The sequence below is a fragment of the Myxine glutinosa genome, chromosome 10, assembly GCF_964187855.1.
Source record: "Myxine glutinosa chromosome 10, kmMyxGlut1.1, whole genome shotgun sequence".
Lineage (NCBI taxonomy): Eukaryota > Metazoa > Chordata > Myxini > Myxiniformes > Myxinidae > Myxine > Myxine glutinosa.
In genome coordinates, this window is record NC_136270.1 from 16411226 (window position 1) to 16431953 (window position 20728).

The following is a 20728-nucleotide window of genomic DNA, read 5'->3' on the forward strand; positions in this document are numbered from 1 at the left end:
AGAGCGCATGATTGGGTGTGCGACAAGAGATTGCACACCCGTGGGTAAGTGTGCACTGATTGGGTGTGTGCAGGAGTGCACACCCATGGGTGTTACAGAGGATGGAATGGAAGAGTGTGCACGAGAGCATGCAGTAACAGAAGTAATGGAGTGTATGAGAGGCGCTGGGACGCCTTGGTGTGGAGCGAGTATGGAAAGGGTCGCATGTGGATGTGAGAATGCGACTCAAGCATCGACGCAGACCGGGGCAGTGTTTAGGCTGACGTATAGCCGACGCGAACTCGCGGGGCGTGGTGCGCTTTGTGTGCTGCGGGGGCCGCTGGGGATCGTTGCCGCGGCGGTCTCGCAAGGAGCGCCGTGCACGATTCGTGCCGGGTCCGGCCCTGTATGGTCGGTGCCACATCGTAAAGGCAAACGGCACGATTCCAGGGGGGGGTAGGAGAAGTCGGACCTTCGCCCCCTGGCGGGCGCGGTGCTCCGACCGGGGGAGGTTGGGTCATCGTGCCGGAGACCGAAAGGCTCCACGCCAAGATGGCGCCTGGAACCTCGGCCCGAGTATGCCTCCTCCCCAGAATCATATAGCGCCTGTTCATCTATTACGTACGCAGCCACGCCAGCGTAACCGCCAAGCCCAGCTTACCGTTTGCCCCGTAATTGTCCGATCTGTGCCAACGACCCATGGGGAGCTTCTGCCGCCCTGACCATCTTCTTCGCGGTGCGAGTCGGGGACCAGAGCGAACTGCATGGACGCCATCCCTGGACCATCGCCCCGTTCGTCTACAACCCCGTGTGAGTGTGTCTGAGTGTGAAATGGGCCCGTTGTCCTGGGATAAGTATAAGACTGTATAAGGCTGCACTGTGTGTTCTTCTTCGTGGTACTGTACATAGTGTAATAAACCAACTGTTATTCCTTGTCTTTCCTGATTCGACCGTATCAGTGATTTCCTCCATTGGGTAAGCGTGGCACGATAGGAACCGCTCGGATCCGGATCTAGTCCTTGATAAGGGCTCGGGTCATGGTTCGCTACCGCTCGGCGTTTCCACCTATACCCGTGATTCGAGCGGGGCTTATTTCCTTGCTTCCTAGGTCGCGTTGGTACTTAGGTAATAGGAATTCGGCCTACAATCCTATTTAACGCCGTCCTGAAGGAACGTCATAGCCCCGGATCCCGTCGGCTAGTCAAAGACAAGGGGACTACCCCCCCCCCCTTGGTAAGGGGAAAGGCCGGCGCTGAGATCCACAACAATATATATATATATATATATATATTGTTGTGGTTTTGGAATAAAGGATAATCCCCCTCGTAGGTAGACGCACCACATCATATAGCCTCGCGATAGTTCAGTTATTTCTTCGTAAATGTAAGGTAGTCTCCTTTCCTGTGTTAGTTTTGCGTTGAGCAGGCCCATGAGTAGGGCGGTCCTTTGGCGCTGGAATGCCACGTGCTCGGCCTGGACAAGTCTGGCAAGGCCGAAGGTAGGAGCTGCAGGGGGAGTGGCCGGTAAGCAGCGAGCCACCAATCAGGGCTCGACGGGAGTGGCTTACCACGGCGACGAGAGGTGGGGCTTGGAACATTCGAGTAAGGCCGGGGCAGAGCCATAAAACCCTGCTCCGAACCCCTTCACCTCAGTTGGAGTCGGGATCGGAGTCGAGTCAGAACCGGGGAGTATCGTGAGTCAGTCAATCGCCCAGCCCCGGGCCCCAGGCTTCTCTTCTTCCTCTCCCCGTGTGCGTGAGGGGGCCCTTTGTCTGGGAATAAGTTAAACTGTTAAGCCTCTGCTCTGTGTCCCCTTTCCTTTATCCGAATCCTGTACATTGTGTAAATAAATTGTGTTCTTCCTCTGATTTGACCGTTCCCGTCCCTTCCATTAATTGGCCTTGCATGGTACTAATCGAACCGCTCGAATCGGGTTCCATAAAAGCAACGGCACGAGTCACGTGATACGCATACCGTTCGGGCGTACTCGATTAAGCGTGGCTCGTGCGAGGTCCGGTTCCCGCTTTCGTGGCAGCGTGGGTTAAAGGTACGTGCGGCGTCGACCCGATACCCTTTTTCACGCTTGCTGCGGAAGTGGCGATTCGGCCTCGTGGACTTGAAGACCCAGGGGGAAAAAGGGGTTTAATCCCCCCTTTGTAACGTGAAACGGGCTTCGGGAGATCCGCAACAATATATATATATATATATATATATATATATATATAGTGTTGTGGTTTTGCCATAAAGGCAAACCCCCTATAGTTAATTGCATGACAGCATGCAGCCTGCAGTAGTTAGTTATTTCTCATTGAATGTAAAGATTAGCCCCCTTCCCATTGTGTAATAATCCAGACCAATATGCGTTGAGGTAGGGGGAATTCAAACGATGTGCAGGGAGGCGTGGCTAAAACTACAGTCCACGTGATCAACCACGGCTGTGGTAGGCGTGGCTAAACAAGCCGCCCACGTCACCAGCAAGCGACCAATGACATGTAACCAGCCGGCGACCAATCAGGTCAAGCTCACGTCACCAGCAAGCAGCCAATATCAGGTCGGGGCATGCAGGAACCAATGAGAAATTGAGCATGGGCAGAACAGCCAATCAGGTCTGGACTTTGTCCCGGCAATCTACCATCATTGCCTCGGCCATTGGGAGGCTGTGGAACATTCAAGAAGGTTTTCAGGTCTGATATAAACCCCTGCCCATAGCTCTCTCGCTCTCTCTCTCTCTCTCTCTCTCTCTCTGATCCGGCTGACCTGCAAGCATTGACCCCTCCTGCGACTCATCTTGGAGCTGGTTGCCCAACCTGCACTGGAGTTTGTCCTACCTGTGCTGGAGTTTGTCCTACCTCTGCTGGAGCTCGTCCTACCTGCGCTGAAATTCATCGTTAGGGCGCTGAACCTGCAAGTTGCGCATCCCCGACGGCCGTGGTTTGGGCGGGAGCTGACGGAGCCAAGCCGGCGGCGACATGCTTCCTGGTACAGGAATCAACCCGTGTGTCATCCCGTGTGTGTGTTTGTGTGTGTGTGTGTGTGTGTGTGTGTGTGTGTGTGTGTGTGTGTATGTGTATGTAGGCGCCTGTTGGGGATTAATTAGGTAAGAATTGATAAGGCTGCATCTTCGTCTCTTTCTATTGCCTTGTAAAATAAAGGCTGTATATTTGGTTGGTTCTTTCAAACTTGGTCGGATCATCTTTTCTCCATTGGCCCAGCATCATCCGAAACCAAATTTGGCTTGATTCAGGCCCATAAATTACGTCAGGTAACGCCGCTTTCCACACTGCGCACACCGCTTGGCACGGAATAAGGTGTGTGAAAGCGAGGGTCCGATCCCCGATTTCTTCGGCCGCGTGTCTTGAAGGTATTTGGGATTCATTGACCAACAAACTCTTCGGCGTGTGGCTGGGAGATTGGCGATTGGAGTTGCTTAGCAACCCGTCAATCACGAGTTTAGTCGTGGTCAGCGGCCTGTGGACCCGGAGTTCGAGAAGGAACGGGGTCATAAACCCCCTTAGTACGTCGACGAACGCGGGATCTGCAACAATATAAATGTATATATACAGAGTGTTTCAAAAAGATTGATACAACTTTGACCTCCTGCCATTTCCTTACTTTTTTACCTATACCGTTTTCCTTTTTAGGGTTTGGTGGTGTAATCGTGATATCTGTTCACTGCGATTTCTAGCTCTGGAGCTCAATTATGCCATTGACAGTGGAGCAGAAGACAAAAGTGGTGGCTCTGTAGTATGAGACTAAATCATATGTAGACACCCGCCGGAGGTTCTGCTGGGAATATGACCTCAGAACATGTGATGGACCCACAAATTGTGCCATTCAACGTATTGTGAAACATTTTGAGCACAAGGGTACAGTGCAAAAACTAGAGCAAGGGCAACAGTGGCAGGCCAGCATCAGTAATAAAGAGCCAAGCCAACATTGACGCTGTGTGGGATTCTGCAGTGGACAGTCCCAAGAAGTCCCACCGCCGGTGATCCCAGGAGCTGGACATCAAACCAACATCAGTCAGGTGTATCCTCACTAAGGAACTGAAGCTTTTCCCATACATCATCTCTATTGGGCATAAACTGAGTCAAGATGACATGATTAGACTTGATATGTGCAATTGGCTCAGTGACAGGATGGAGCGGTACCCAAACTGGATCAACTTGATGTGGTTCAGTGATGAAGCCCATTTCCACTTGAATGGTGCCATCAACAACCACAACAGCATTTTCGGTGGGGCAGAACCACCTGAGTCTACAGAAAAGTTGGACAGAACTTTGGAGTAAAGATCAATGCCTGTCTGAACCGCGGAGGGGCACACATCGAGAACGTCAATTACAAGAATTTTGCGTAAATGCCAACTTCAGACCTTGCCCTCTAACTAACTCTAGCAGTGACTTATAGTAATAGCAATCAGTGATAGAAAATACCATGTCATGAGCTTTCAAGAAATGTTTGGCTCACCTTCCTGAGGTTTCTGTTTCTTTGTAAATAAACATTTAAAGTTGTATCACTCTTTTTGAAACACCCTGTATATTGTCACGTCGCCAGCGATTAAGATCACCGGTGACAGATAGCCGAAACAGTCTTACTCCCGAGGCAACAGCTGAAAATGGCGGTGATTGCACGCATGAGATGGAAGGATGCGAGGCGTTTACCTGAACTGAACCAACAGATTTATTTCGAAAACACAAAACACACAAACACCACAGTAAATTCAACATATATGAATTTAATGAAAATAACCCAAAGAATAAAATGAATGCTGAGGTAACCTAATTCCTAACTGAGGTACCTCCTCATATGGACTCAAAAACAGGCAAGGGGTATGATAAAATAAAATAAAAGCCCTTTTTATAGTGCACTTAGCTTTGGTCTCAAGTGGCCCTTTTTGAGGAGAGTGGTGGTGACAAGGCTCAGAGCCTCCCGCTCAATGAGCACACATGATGGCGCCGAAGGCGCCAAGGGTCATGAGGCAAGTCGTCGAGATGGTCCTCTTTTGTGTCCCTCTGCCGTCCGGGGAAGCACCACATGGACCCCAGCCCACCACGAGCCCAGCAGTCGCCCAAACCTCCTCAACCGCAACCAACGCAGCCAAGAGCTCCTCGCTATGCAAAAACGTGCATCAACTCCACCAGCCAAGATCGACAGGATGGCGCACCTTCTTGTTCGTGCAAAAACCAGCAGAGAGAGAGAGACGCGCTCTTCTTCATCCCCTTGAGAGCCAATCCCCGAACGTCGCTCCCAGTTTACCCCGCTACACAACCTCTGGGCTAATCATGTCCCTCAGGGGCATGGCCTGTTTCCTTATTAGGTCCTTTGGGGAGGGCTTAGTCCGATCTGCTCTGCTTGGTTTCTGTCGGAGGTGGTTGTTGTTTAAAGGAGGTTTTCATGACCAGCCTTGTCAGCAAAACGTAAAGGGAAAATTACAGAGGGGAACTCACGTGCTGGGGAAAATTAGCCCGACCTTAATCCCTACACTAATTATCACTGCTTCACCTTCCCTGCCCTGCTCCCCCCCCCCCCCCCCCCTAATGAAGTCACATAAACAATCTTAAGCTACAGTTTCTCTACTTAAGTACATCGAGATTTCTCCTACGCATCCATGGTCCATGCTACAATTATTACAATCCTACCTTCCTGATGGGATCCTGTTATCTATCCCCATAAACATAACAATATATATATACAGACTTGGCATTTAATATGGTATATTTTTTTTTTCTTGACTTGGGTTTACTTTCTGAACTCAGTATATCAATCTGGTGAGTTTCTTTTACCCTTCGGTGATGTCTTTGTTGAAAGAACCATGTCACTGATTGTCTTTCGCAGCAAGAAGTCAATAACAGGATTATATCACAGGTGGCGTGACAAAATGTAAGGACAGGTACATTTGACGATTGGCTTCACAATCGGGTATATAAGGGTTGTTGCGTTCTGTATTAGTGGAAAACAACTGCTGCACGTCTACAAAAGTTATTGCCGCTTCCTCTGGAGATGGTCCGTCAACTCGACAATGCTGTTTGTCATGGAGTGGTGGCTTTACGAAATTCTGGCATGAAACAGCGTGCTATTGCTCGGCAGTATGGCATCACTCAAGGGCAGGTGTCAAAGATCCTGAAACGAAATGCTCAGAGGGGTGTCCCTACTCCAATACCGAGGCCAGGACGTCCACGCAGAACCACAAGGAGAGATGTCGCCAGCTGCACCGGTTAGTCTGCAATGGCCGTACCAAGTCAGCTAATCGGCTTAGGGCTGAGTGGCAGCAACTGACAAATGTGCCTGTATCATTATACATATTCACAAAAAATTCCTTTGTTGGTATCTTTTGTAGACTATAAACCAACAAAGACAGCTAAGATAACAAACCTATTTAGTGAAATTATTGGTGAACCGCACACGTTGTAGCACTAGAATAGTGACTTGCAACAAAAAAACGTGCACAAACAACAAGCTTTTGTGCAAAAACGCTTCTATGAAGAAAACAAGACTGTATTTGCATGAATAAGGTTTCTTGTGTAATGTTTTGTAATAAAATGTGTTGTTTTGCAGTTTAACATAAAAGCTAAATACCCACTTGTGCCCCCTGTAAGCGAGACCAGAAAATGTTAATTTGTTGAGGGTGCCGGTGATAACTCACCTCGGCTTCACAAAAGACACAGTTGGATCCTTAACGAACTGTCAGATCGACATGGTACACCTTGTATAACGCTCAGTTTGCTCCTCCTCACTTAACCCCCTCCCCCCCCCCCCCCCAGCTCTGTTCATGGCAGACTTTCAAACTGTCCTTAAAAGTAACAAGCAGGTAGGTAGGTGGACTTTCTGTCTTCTACCGACTCCTCTCCGGCCTTGCTCCCCCAGCTCTCGATGTGCTCTGTCCCCCAAATATTCCTACAGGTCGCACAAGATCTGCCAGCAACCCTCTGATGGTTAAACTGCCGAAATCTCGGCTCTCTGCTCACCTTCACTCTTTCATTCCTCTTTTCTCCCGCCTCTGGAACAAACTCCCACACTCCCTTCAATCCCACTCCTCCCTCCAGGGCTTTAAAACAGCTGTTCACCACCATCTCTTGTCTTCCCCCATCCAAAACCTTGATCTTTTCTACCCCCACTAATTCACCCCAGATCCACCTTGTTTGAAATTCCAACTTCTTTCCTGGAAGTCCTGGCAGTGTCCATATGTTTTATACCTCTCCCCCCCCCCTTCCCATATACCTCTCCCACCCCCCCCCCCCTTCCCGTGCCTCCCCCCCAAAGCCCTCTCCCTCCCACAGATCTCTCGATGTCTCCATGTCTCTCGGTCCCTGCTCTCAAATGTTGTGTTTGTGTCCTTCCCCCTCTCACCCCATCTTGTCTACCGCTCCCGATGTTATATGTTTTATGTGTCGGTTTATCTTTCTGTGTGACTAATGTTCGCTCTTTCACGAGCCTCGATCTTGTATACAAAAAAAAACATGTAGAAACAATGTTTGAATCACAAGGTGTTTTAAACAACAACGTTGAATAGACCAAAGGTGCCAGGTCCAGTGGAGGATTTGGAATAAAAAAGCCCTGTAATTCCAGCTCGGCACAAAAACGTAGGCAAGGTAAGGTTTGAAAGTGACGAAAAATGGGTGTGCCACTCTATTTAGTAAGGCTTTTTTGAGAACAGCGACACCATCATGTACATTGTTATATATATATATATATGTGCATCTCTCATCCCTTTGTCCTCCTTCGTCATCCCTATCTGCTACATGGTGTACAGGCACAGTTGCTATAGTTATATAGTACAGAAGTGAACCAGTAAGCAAAATATGGACTTAGACCTGCTGGAATAAAAACCAAGGAGACAGTCAATGTACCTCAATGGCATTACAGACGGATGAATACATTAAAATTTGATCCGTTTGGTTCAAAACGTAGAGTTCGTTCACATAGGCCAAGTTGGAGAACACCTGTCAGATCAACAAATGTTACACCTACGGCAAAAATAAGGGGATGGGAGCAGAATGGCTTGAGGCTGTTCTGGTGCGAATGAAGTTGGTAATTTGTCAAATATTGATGCAAAAATGTGTAAAGAGAACAATCACCATTTCACAAAGGTGTGAAATCCCTCCCTGCATCCAACCCTCCACCAAAATGATTACTCTCAACACTTGGATTGTGTAGACAGTACATCAAGAGGACAGAGCATGATTTAACCAGGCCAATTCCAAGATTCCAGCCCAATTCCCAGATTCATTGTTCATGAATCTGTCAGAATTTCCCAATTCCAAGATTCCAACCCAATTCCAATATTCCAGTCCAATTCCAAGATTCTAGCCCAATTCCCAGATTCATTGTTCATGAATCTGTCAGAACAGCCCAATTCCAATATTCCAGTCCAATTCCAATATTCCAGTCCAATTCCAATATTCCAGTCCAATTCTAATATTCCAGCCAAATTCCAATGTTCCAGCCCAATTCCAAGATTCCAGCCCAATTTCCAGATTAATTGTTCATTAATTTGTCAGAATGGCCAAATTCCAATATTCCAGCCCAATTCTAATATTCCAGCCCAATTCTAATATTCCAGCCCAATTCCAACATTCCAGTCCAATTCCAATATTCCAGCCCAATTCCCAGATTAATTGTTCATGAATCTGTCAGAATGACCAAATTCCAAAATTCCAGCCCCAATTCCAATATTCCAGCTCAATTCTAATATTCCTGCCCAATTCTAATATTCCAGCCCAATTCCAATATTCCAGCCAAATTCCAATATTCCAGCCCAATTCCCAGATTCATTGTTCATGAATCTGTCAGAATAACCAAATTCCAAAATTCCAGCCCAATTCCAAAATTTCAGCCCAATTCTAATATTCCAGCCCAATTCCCAAATTCATTGTTCATGAATCTGTCAGAATAACCAAATTCCAAAATTCCAGCCCAATTCTAATATTCCAGCCCAATTCCAAAATTTCAGCCAAATTCTAATATTCCAGCCCAATTCCCAGATTCATTGTTCATGAATCTGTCAGAATAACCAAATTCCAAAATTCCAGCCCAATTCCAAAATTTCAGCCCAATTCTAATATTCCAGCCCAATTCCAATATTCCAGCCCAATTCTAATATTCCAGCCCAATTCTAATATTCCAGCCCAATTCCAATATTCCAGCGAAATTCCAATATTCCAGCCCAATTCCCAGATTCATTGTTCATGAATCTGTCAGAATGACCAAATTCCAAAATTCCAGCCCAATTCCAATATTCCAGCCCAATTCTAATATTCCAGCCCAATTCTAATATTCCAGCCCAATTCCAATATTCCAGCCCAATTCTAATATTCCAGCCCAATTCCAATATTCCAGCCAAATTCCAATATTCCAGCCCAATTCCCAGATTCATTGTTCATGAATCTGTCAGAATGACCAAATTCCAAAATTCCAGCCAAATTCCAAAATTTCAACCCAATTCCAATATTCCAGCCCAATTCCAAGATTCCAGTCCAATTCCAAGATTCAATTGCCATATGGCCCGTATGCGTGTATAGGTTTTGGAAGTCTCACAGCGTGAGCAGTGGGCATGGCGAACATGGCTGGGTTCTCTGTGGGGGAAATCCCGGTCCCCAGTGCGTCCAATTGAATGCAGAAATTTACCTCCCCCCAGGCCCTCTCCCTCCCGCGCTTCTCCCTGCTCTCAGGTGTTGTGTTTGTGTGCTTCCCCTCCTCTCCCCATCTTGTCTTCCGCTCCCTCTTTTTGTATGTTTTGTTTGTCTGGTTGATTTGTTTGTGGAGTAAATGTTATCTCTTTCACGAGCCTCGATTCAGTACACAAAAAACAAACAAACAAACAAAAAAAAACCACGTGGGGCACTTGTAAATGGTCACTCCATGTGAAGGCACAAGAGCACAAGATGGGAGTAGTAGGGACATAGTGGTTTAGACATGGGGGAGACTAATCTGAGTATGTGGGTAGCTTAGCAATGGACACGAACGTGTGAAAACGTGTGTAGTTTAAGGTTGGTTGTAAGGTTGTTGAAAGGAACGTGTGTAGTTTAAGGGACGACGGGGATGCACAACTTAGTTGGAGGGAAAAAGTTAGAAAAGACGTGGCGTCAGCGTCATGTGATGAATGAATGAATAAATTGGGGTACAGCAGACCTGAAGGAATAAATGAATGAATGGTGGTGCGAATGAGTGATTGGGAGGGAATGGGTCCCACCCACGGAAACCTGGAGCTAGTTTGAAGATGTTAGCCATGTAGTAGGATCCAACAAAATTTTAATGGAAGTCATTCTGTAGTTGGTGCTGTGTGTGGGAAGTGGTATTTTGCAGTGTTGAAGAATGAATTTACAGGCTGGCATTGTGGGTCATTGAAGGTGGGTATGGCTGTAGAGAGCACCCCAGGTGATAGGAGCGCGCCGGTCATGGGCCCTGAGGGGCATGTTGAATTGATGGACCCAGGCACCCATGAGGAGGACCCGGATGGCCAAGTGAGGGCTCCGGGGAGGAAGCCAGAAAGAACTCCCATATTTCGGAATGGAGCAGGTAAACTCGGTGGCGGCCTCAGCGATCCGAGGGGTGCAATGTTTGATTATGCTGGTGGGCAGTCCTGCAGGTGGAGCCACACTGCCCAGCCACGAAATTGAAATGAAAAGCCACAATGACAAGGATGGGCAATGGGGGGATTAGAGAGACAATCTAGGCTAGGGCTGAGCCCGTAATCTGATCTGCCGGTACCGCCACCCCCTCAGGTACATGTACGACAAGAGGCCGGCCAGCAACACCTGCCAGCCCAGTTTGCCTTTCCATGGCTGCCTTTGTTTGCCTTTGCCTTACCTGTTGCCCTGCCTGTTTGCCTGCCTCCCTTTTGTCATGCTTCCCCAAGGACTGCTCTTCTTCACGTACTGATGACCAAGGACTATTTTATGGGCATGCTGACCTGCTGTTGGACATCTGCTAAAGGACACTTGAAGACCAGCAGTAGACCAGACCGATGATTGTGCACAGAGTACAACTGTGTTTGAATCCACCTGGTCATATGTGTGTAAATTAGTAATTTAATTTAGAACTGTGTAGATAGGTGAGCAGAGTGAATGTGTAGGAATAGTTATACAACAGATTCGTTTTCATTATTGTTCTTAGTTGGGACATGTAGGAAAATTGTTCCTGCACAAAAAAATGTCGCACTCAGGGAACCGATAGGCTCGATAATTGTGCTAAAGGGACTGTACTATACCTGACATGCACTGGAGCCGACAGACTCTGGATGGGTCTGGTACAAAGGAAGGGGTAGTGTTACGGTGTTGGAAGACCCTGGGGAGACATATCCAACACAGAAGGGTTCCCTAGTGGAGTTATATCTGGAGAACTTTTGTTTAGCTAAATTACCCCTCCTCCTCGTATTGGTGGAAGGGAAAGATGTGTTGTGAATGTAGTTAGAACTATCCACATTGTTCTATTCCCCATTCTCCAACTCCATACTCATACCTCATTCTCAAACACTCATTCTCAAACTCCATTCTCAAACACTTCTCAACTCTTTACAGATTCCAACCACGTACTTTCAGCGCTGCTGGAGTTGTACCAGTAGCCCTGGAACTAATAAAAATGACTGGACAGCAGAGCGCCAGCCAATCGGCATGGCTGCATCACGAAAATGGACATGAGAGGCAATATAAGCGACGGTAATAAAATCCTTGGCAGAGCAGTTCAGAAGAGAGTTGAGTCCAGTTATGAGGAGTTTATTCCAGTTCTGAGGAAGGGAGAGAGGAACTCAAGTAGAGTTGGTTGGAGAGGTCCACTGGTTCGATAACAGCTTCAAGGTGAACCACGCCAAGTGCCCCACCTGGGGAACGCAAAGCGCCGAGCGCTGAGAACGCAGTGAGACGGATGCAGTGCAACAGGCAAGTAGAGTGCGGAGACGCGAGCTCCCACGTGTGGTCGCCATCTCCCCACGGACTGTACCTCCAATGCGCCTTGTAAAACCAACCAAGGGTCAACAGGGAATCTTCTCAGAACTGACCTCTCTCCCTACACATCCTGCACCCTTGCACCTCCCAGCTCACACCCCTCATTGACTCAATCTGGGTTTGCAGAGTATCAACAGAGTCTGTAACAGTTCTTTTCAGAACTCGCATTACAAGCACCCGTATACATCACACCCCCCACCTGCACATCTCACTCAGCTGCACCACACACCATAGTTGCACCACAGTTGCTGCACCACACTAGGGATAAGATCATTCTTTGTGAAACTGTTTTTGCTTTGTAAATACCTGCTTTTACCTGTAAATACGTGTCCTTTGCCAAAGCTTTTATACACTTTTTCTAACCTTCCCTATCGTCTTTGCCTCCATTGGTTAGACAAAGTGAAAGTGTGTAAAGAGTGGATGGGAGTTCTGCCCTGCAATTTCGTTATGGTTAGTACTAGCGAACAATGCACTAACAGTATTGCTCGGCTGTTCTGATTGGTAATAGTGGGGCGCTGGGAAGCACAGTCCTTCTCTGGGGTGATTAATTTGCTGGGAAGGGAACGTGGGATTGGAACTCGAGGACCTGACCTAAATTGATTGTCTCAGACAATGTTTGTGGTTGCTTCAACCCATCATGGTGCCACAGAGTTATCTGCGGAATGTGGGCTTCAGGGTCATAGGTCTCTGGAATTCTCTGGTCATTTATCCTGCATCTGGAACAAACTCCCACTTCAATCCCACTCCTTCCACCAGGTCTTTAAAACAGCTGTTCACCACCATCTCTTATCTTCCCCCATCCAAAACCTTGATCTTTTCTACCCCCGTTAATTCACCTCAGATCCACTTTTTTGAAATACCAACTTCTTTCCTGGAAGCTCTAGCAGTGTCCATGTGTTTTATACTTCTCCCACCCCCCTTCCCAAGCCTCCTCCCCCAGCCCTCTCCCTCCCACGGATCTTCCGTTGTTCCTGTTCTCCACTGTTGTACTTGTGTGCTTCCCCCTCTCTCCCCATTTTGTCTCCCGCTCCCTTTATTATATGTTTTATGTGTTCGTTTGTTTTTTTGTGATTCATGTTAGCTCTTACATGAGCCTCGATCTTGTAAACCAAAAAATATATATATATATATCGGGAAGTGGTTCTGAGAAGCACCTCCGTCCACCCCCACCCCCTCCCACACCACCTTGCGGGGAACCTGTAACAATATGCACTCGAGAGTATTGAGGGAGGTGGCCTGGCAGGTAAGCAAGATGTCAACAGATATCTTTAATACCTCACTGGAGTCAGGACAGGTACCGGAGGATTGGAGAGTAGCGAATGTAACTGATATTTAAGAAAGAATCCAGAGAAGAATTGGGAAACTATGGACCTATTAGTTTAACTTCAGTTGTGGGGAAGGCACCAGATGAGAAACCGTTTAAATGAATTACAAACTAATTAAAGGCAGTCAGCATGGGTTTGCCAAAGGGGTGGGGGGGGGGGGGGGAGGGGGGGGGGGGAAGGAGTATACGTTTAACGAATGTATTGGAGTTTTATTAGGCAGTTTTTGATTGGTTTGTTGAGGGAATGGCAGTGGACATAATAGACTTTATGAAGGCATTTGATAAGGTACCACATAGGAGGTTGTTAGCCAAGGTGAGTGCTTGTGGCATGGCTGGTCAGGTAGCTAACTGGATTGGAAACCAGATTAGTGATAGGAAGAATGGAGAGGCTGTGAGTGGGAGGATGTAAGTAGGTAGTGGGGTACCTCAGGGATTAGTACCGTATTTTCCGGTGTATCAACCGCACCCCCGATTTTCGACTTCAAAAATAAATAAAAATAAATCAGATTTTCGAGGGAAAAAAAAAAAATCAGGAAAATTTAAAAAAGAGAAGAGAATAAATAAATAAAATGGAAAGCGAAATATGCTGAAAGGAAAGAGAAACTGAAGACAGAGAAAGAGTGAAAATACATGAAATGAGTTGAAAGAGAATTTTAAAAACATTATAATTATTCTTTCTTGCCAATGTGGGGCCCTGAAAAGGGCCGTTGGGTTTTGGCTCTTGCCAATGTGGGGCCCTGAAAAGGGCCGTTGGGTTTTGGCTCTTGCCAATGTGGGGCCCTGAAAAGGGCCGTTGGGTTTTGGCTCTTGCCAATGTGGGGCCCTGAAAAGGGCCGTTGGGTTTTGGCTCTTGCCAATGTGGGGCCCTGAAAAGGGCCGTTGGGTTTTGGCTCTTGCCAATGTGGGGCCCTGAAAAGGGCCGTTGGGTTTTGGCTCTAAAATCCGAAGAAGTCCTCCTCGTCATCCGTTTCTTCAGTCCAATTCGAGTCGGGGTAGGCGAGATCCTCGTCGTCGTTATCCTCTTCTCCATCGTCGGAAAAGGGCCGTTGGGTTTAGGCTCTAAAATCCGAAGAAGTCCTCGTCATCTGTTTCTTCAGGGAAGACATTACGAAGATCATCATCCGAGTCTGGGTAGGCGAGATCATCGTCGTCGTTATCCTCTTCTCCATCGTCGGTCACTGCCACTTCATCCTCCCAGATGATGTCATCTTGAGTGCCATCAAGGGCATTAGATATGCAGCACTTGAGGAAGGCCCGCTCGATGATGGCTGCCGGCAACTCCTCCCAGACCTTCAGTATCCAGCTACAGATCATCGGGAGGTCCACCTCCCTCATCCTCCCAGTCTTGGTGAAGGTCTTGTCCCCCGACAGCATCCACTCCGACCAACAGCGCCGCAGACCGTCTCTGTGAATGATCGCGGTGCCATCTCGTGGTCTTGGTCAGGATAGAAGCGAATGGTGAAGCTTGGTCTTGGTCAGGATAGAAGCGAATGGTGAATCTTGGTCTTGATAGCTCGAACAGGATAGAACGAATGGTGAAACTCCCCGTTGACCTCTCCGTTTTATACATTCACCCAGCCCATGCGGCGGCATCAAAGCCGACTTCAATAGGTTAGGCCAGATTAAAAAAAAGAGTTGTTGATCGTCCCCGCCCGACCCTACGAAACACACCCGACCCGAAACTTTTTTTATTTTTTATTTTGAAAAAAATCATAAAAAACGATCTTTTCACATTCAAATTTGGCGCCGTTCTGCACCGCATGCGCAGTGCGTGCTGCGCAGAGCGTCGCAAGTGCCTCGGGCAACTTCACCCATTTTACGTTAGCCATTCATGGCGGCTATTGTGTGAGATTTTTCCCGCTGAAATCTGTATTGATTCGTGATAGAATCGGCTTGAAATGCCTATTGTGATCGCATCAATAGCCCGTGAGGGCTCTTCCAAGACGGTGAAGGACTGGTTTGCGTGCAATATCGAGTTGGATGTTACAATCTCGGACTTCTATGCAGAGTTCTCAGACGGCAAGTATGATGGGGATAGGGAGCCATTGCCTGACGATACACGCGGTACTTTTGTCAAAGTATTCGCCGGCCCCAGTAAAACTGACATGACGAAAGTTTCACCAGCTTGCAAAGTTTCTGATGTGACAAAGACTCTTGGCTCATTTCTCAAATTTGTGTTGGCTGCAGACACGGCCACGGATCACAGGATGGAACCCGATGAATGAAGAAATAAAATCATTTTGAGGAGAAAGGAGTCTTTATTTCATATTTTTCCATGTCAACAAAACTCAATGGAAAGTAGGAAAAAAATATAAAAAATAAAAACCTCCCTCCCTACCCGAACTTTTAAGAAAAAAGGACGCTCAACAACTTTTTATTTTTATGTGGCCTTACCGCGGCGTTGGTTAGACAATAGGTACGTCATAATGTCCCATGCACAACATCCTGTTTACCATGTTGACGCTTTTGTTTTGTGACTTAATCCTGTCTTTATTTAGCACACTGTATTCACTATGTGACCTGTCATTCAAAGAGGACTAGTGAAAGTACACATTTTCACAAACACGCATAGAAAAATCAAATATTACAAACTTCAAACTTTCTTGTATTTTGACTGGCAGCAGTAATCGGCATTGAACCTACCTTAGTAACATAATTGACGATCATTCATCATTGTATCCCCGCAACCCCAAAGTAATATAAAGATTACGTCCCGTTGATATGATCGTTTTTCAATGCACAAATTTTTCTGTTACTGTGTATCAACTGCACCCCCTTTTTTAGGGTTTTCCCGTCGGTAAAAAACCGCGGTTGATACACCGGAAAATACGGTAATGGGACCATTATTATTGTCGTGCGAATCCCTCAAGGTTAACACCAGGGACCGCGGAAGACCGAACGGATTTAACGGAGGCGACGACCAACTCGGATCCGGCTATAAAACGCGGGAGAAGAAGAAGTGAAGAGGAAGAGGCAGCAAGCACTTACCTATGGCGAACCGACGGCAGCTCCGATCCTGCAGGGAAATTAACTCACGAACGACAACCCAATTCAATGTACAAAAAGAAACACGTTTATTCCGGAACCCGAGACAATGAAACGCGATGGTGAATAAATAGTCCTAAATTGGGATCCCACACACCTCACTTCAAATACGCCACACAGGAATGGATTACGAAAGGAAATGTCTCGTCGTGTAATGTTCTGTGGGGTGCGTCCTTATCTGTCTGTGGTCTGTCGTCCAATGCGGCTCCCTCCTCCGGCGCGAAGAAACCCTTCGTCCGCTTCGCCCACGCGCTCCGCCAGGCCCGAGCCAACGCCCCACTCCAGGCTCCTCGTCGACCGCCCACGAGGTCCGTGCACCACTCCAAGCTCCAGAAGCACCGAGCACCGCTCCAAGCACCACGAGCGAACCGTCAGCACGAAGAAGAGAAGCGCAGAGACCAACATATGTCGTGTAGCGTCAAGAGACCAGCGAAGAAGAACGGCAAAAAGGGAGAGAGAGCAAGAGAGACACAATGTCATGCAGCCCAAGAGACCAGTGAAGAACCCAATAGCTGCTCAAAATGTCATGCAGCGCACCCTTTTATCACCTTGTGTCCACTCTCCTCCAATGTTCCCTTTCGCTGGTGCCCTCTCATTGGCCGAGTGCCTCCCACCTGGTATTGCTCGCCCCTCTCCCTGCCCAGTCAACAGTCCTCCTGGGTGTGGCTCCCAGCCTTGCCACGAGGCTGGTTGCTAGTTCAGCCGGTGGTGTGGCTGGCTGCGGCCCCATCGGCGGCGCCCCAGCCTGGCTTTCTGCCTGTTTTCCAAAGTCGTTGTGGTAAGGGAGGGGAACTTATTAATGTGTGCACTAAGGACCTATCTAAGTGTTTATAGGAGTGCGTTGCCATAAGGGACAAAGGAATGATTACCAGGTCTGACACACTGGGGTTTATCTTAGTCCCTACACTATTTAACACACGAACATCCTTGTATGTTCACAGGTATACTCTTATCCGACAAACCGCCTAAAACACAGAACTTATTGCAGGGTAGATTCCCTGTCGCGACAGTCGAAGCATGTTACTTATACAGATCTACCTGGCTCTAGATATTCCTTTACCCCCCGACATAACATTATTCATAATTTTTTTGTATACATAGTCAGCTAGTCCAATGAACCAATCAGGACAAAACAACCAACAACAGGACGAAAAACACACATGCATGGAGAAGGAAATTCCAAGGAGGAAAAACTGGAAAGTTAGGAGGGATCTGGGTGGGATGGTGGGTGGTGGGAGTTAATGAAGGTAAAAAAGATCAAGGTTTTGGATTGGGAATGATCTGAGATTGTGGTGAACAAGCTATCTTCAAGCTATCTTGAAGATCTGGAGGGGGGAATGAGATGGAAGAGGATGTGGAAGTTGATTCCACAGATGGGAAAAAGGAGGAACAAACGGGTCGAAGTGAGCGGTGAGAGGGTTGATGGTGGGCCATGTGAGCCCTGCAGAAACCTGGGGGTGGGGGGACAAGTCACAGAAAGAGCAGAAGGTACAAGACCAGAAAGGAGGTGGTACTAGATAGAGAGACCACTGATATGTCTGCGATGGCAGAGTGATAAGTCCATAGACTCAGCTTCATCGCAGGAGATTCCAATAATCTTGAAGACCTTGATTTCCGCAGCGTCAAGCTGAGCAAGATATAAGGCAGGGGAGCCAACCCGGAAGGGAGAGCATTACTCCATCAATCTACAGATGAAGGCCTTGTCAGTGGATAGGAGTTCAGGAATGCCAAGAAAGAACTTTGTATGATGGAGGATGCCCATTCGGCGGTTGGCTTTGGAGGCCAACTTTGAAATGTGGTTTACCCAAAGAAAGATCATGGCTGGTAGTGAGACCCAGGAATTTGAGTGACTGTACCTCTTTGAGAGGGTTGATAAGAAAGTAGATGGAAAAGTTTGCCATACGGTCCTTTCAGAGAGAGATAGTGAGAGTGTGAGATTTGTCAGGATTAAAAGGCAGAGGCTATTCCAAGTGTTTTGCCAGCTTGTGATTTTTTTCAAGGAATGAAGAGAGGGAAGAAGCTTTGTGAGGGATGAGGGATGTCATGGCAGAGGTTTGGATGTCATGGTGGAGGTTTGGATGAAGGTTTTTATGTTATGGGTTTACAAATGATCGATTTGGATGGTGGGGTGAAGAGTCAGCTTTCAAAACTTTCCAAACTTATAGACTAATCTCGGAGGTAAAGTAGATGACAGAGAGGGAAGTGATCAGATTCAAAAAGACTGACATTCATAGATTGAGTTAAAGGATTAGCAGATGCGGATGATTGAGATGGGTGATGGCGGTGGTGGTTCTTCTGCAGCCTGTGGCTGCTGGTTGGATCATTTTCTGGGGGCGTGGACAAAATAAGTGCAGAAGAGTTCTTCAGTGGAGTAGACAATGACTAGACCACCAGCCCCCACCAATACACCACCCCCAAAGTGTGATTACCTCGCTAGCCTGATGGATTTATTTAACCCTAGATAGGTATTACCCTAGATATAGCCGACCCACTCTGTGCGAATGGGTAGACCCAGAGGTACACGTACCCCACCAATCTAGGGATGTTAATGTGGTGCTGGTGTTTCTGTAGTGCAGGCATTGTGGGCCAATGGGCCATCTCCTGCGTTAAAGTTCCTTCTTGTTGTAGTTCCTTGCGAGGATTATGCATATAAGGTATGCTACATGTGAGAACACTTCGTCTCTTCCTATACGATAACCCAAAGAAAATGAAGGGAAAATGCTTCCATCTACCTGTGATAAACAACAAGGCTTACTTCATCATGTTCATTATCATCTATACTACGTGGACCATGCCGTGTACCACTCCCTGGGCCGTTCCCTGGACCATGCTGGAGACCATTACGTGGAACATTGTTGAAAGTTTTTTTGGGGGTTATTTTACACATTTATAATGTCGCTCAGGGACAAAGTTTGTCTGTCCTGTATATGATCGATTTATAAGTTATCCCATACCGCCCCCACGTGGTGTATCATCGCAATGGTCGTTGAACACGTTTTACCATCATGCCATGTTCCTCAGTCCTCATATATCGCCGAGTGCGGTGTTGAAGAAGAAGACCTGAAGAACTTCCACAGCGGCCATTTTGCAGAGTACGGATTCCGCAACCTTCAAGTTCTGTGGCGCTATTGTCGCAGATACTTTGTTGGTGTCATTGTTCTTACAATCTTACTAATGTTTAATCACCAACCTGTGCTACCTGTTCATCAATCACCTGTTCAGTGTTGACCACCAGCTTGATGAGACCAGCCTGTTTATCCGGTCATATCCTTTGATTGGGTCACCCCCAACTCGAACCAGCCCGAGATCTGTCGCCTGTTGGGGTCCATTCCACTTAACAATCACATTTTAATGGAGAAAGGTATAATGAGCTATGTTTCTTGCCTCTCCGAACAAGAAGCTTGTGCAATGATTTGGTTCCATGTGTAGTCAGCAGTATCTACCCAGAAAGTTTGGTGTTCTGCATTCCTCATGTATTTCCCCTTAAAGTGACACAATCATGAAATTTTTGAAGAGATGTTTAAGAGGATGATATCCCTACGCCATTTAGCACTAAAATAAAAAAAATTGGGAGACTAATAAGCCAAATAATCGTGTTTTAAAATCGGACTATTTGTACTTCCGTTATGCAAATGAGCTACTTCCATTGATTTGGGTGACCTCGTGCACGCACAACTCATGGACGGATGTGTACGACTGCGTTTCAATGCAAGTTATTCGATCTAGCATTCAAGATGCTGATGTGCCAAGCTTTTAACTGTTTCAATCGTTGAGGAATTTGCCTACAGAACTCAGAAGTCGTTTTTTTTGCATCACCGACCCACAAAAAGTGTGTTACCGATCGTGTGATTTGTGGTTAAAAACCTAGGAACAACCAAATTCAACATCAAAACATATGTTCATTCAAAATATCGTGTTGTTTGCAAAGACCGCTTTGAGCCGTCAGCGTTGATCCCTACCTGGGAAACAAGCCTCGGAAATTGCTGAAACATGATGCCGTACCGACACTTACTGGGCGAGAGTGACGTGTTGATTTGAAGCCACACCCACGCCAAAGAGAGTGACGTGTTGATTTGAAGCCACACCCACGCCAAAGAGAGTGACGTGTTGATTTGAAGCCACACCCACGCCAAAGAGAGTGACGTGTTGATTTGAAGCCACACCCACGCCAAAGAGAGTGACGTGTTGCTTTGAGGCCACACCCATGCCAGGCCCAGAGAGTGACGTTTTGATTTGAGGCCACACCCATGCCAGGCCCATGTGATCCAAGCTCAGAGCAAGTCTTCTCGTAGTTATCTGTGTTACTAGAATACAAGCATAGCCCAATTAAGGACCAATCAGTTATCCTATTTGCTAAAAAAAATTCTGGGTTGGTTCACTGCGTCTGTATTGAGTCCGCAGGTCATGCTAAACTCGACCAGCGTCGGCGAATGGTTCATCAG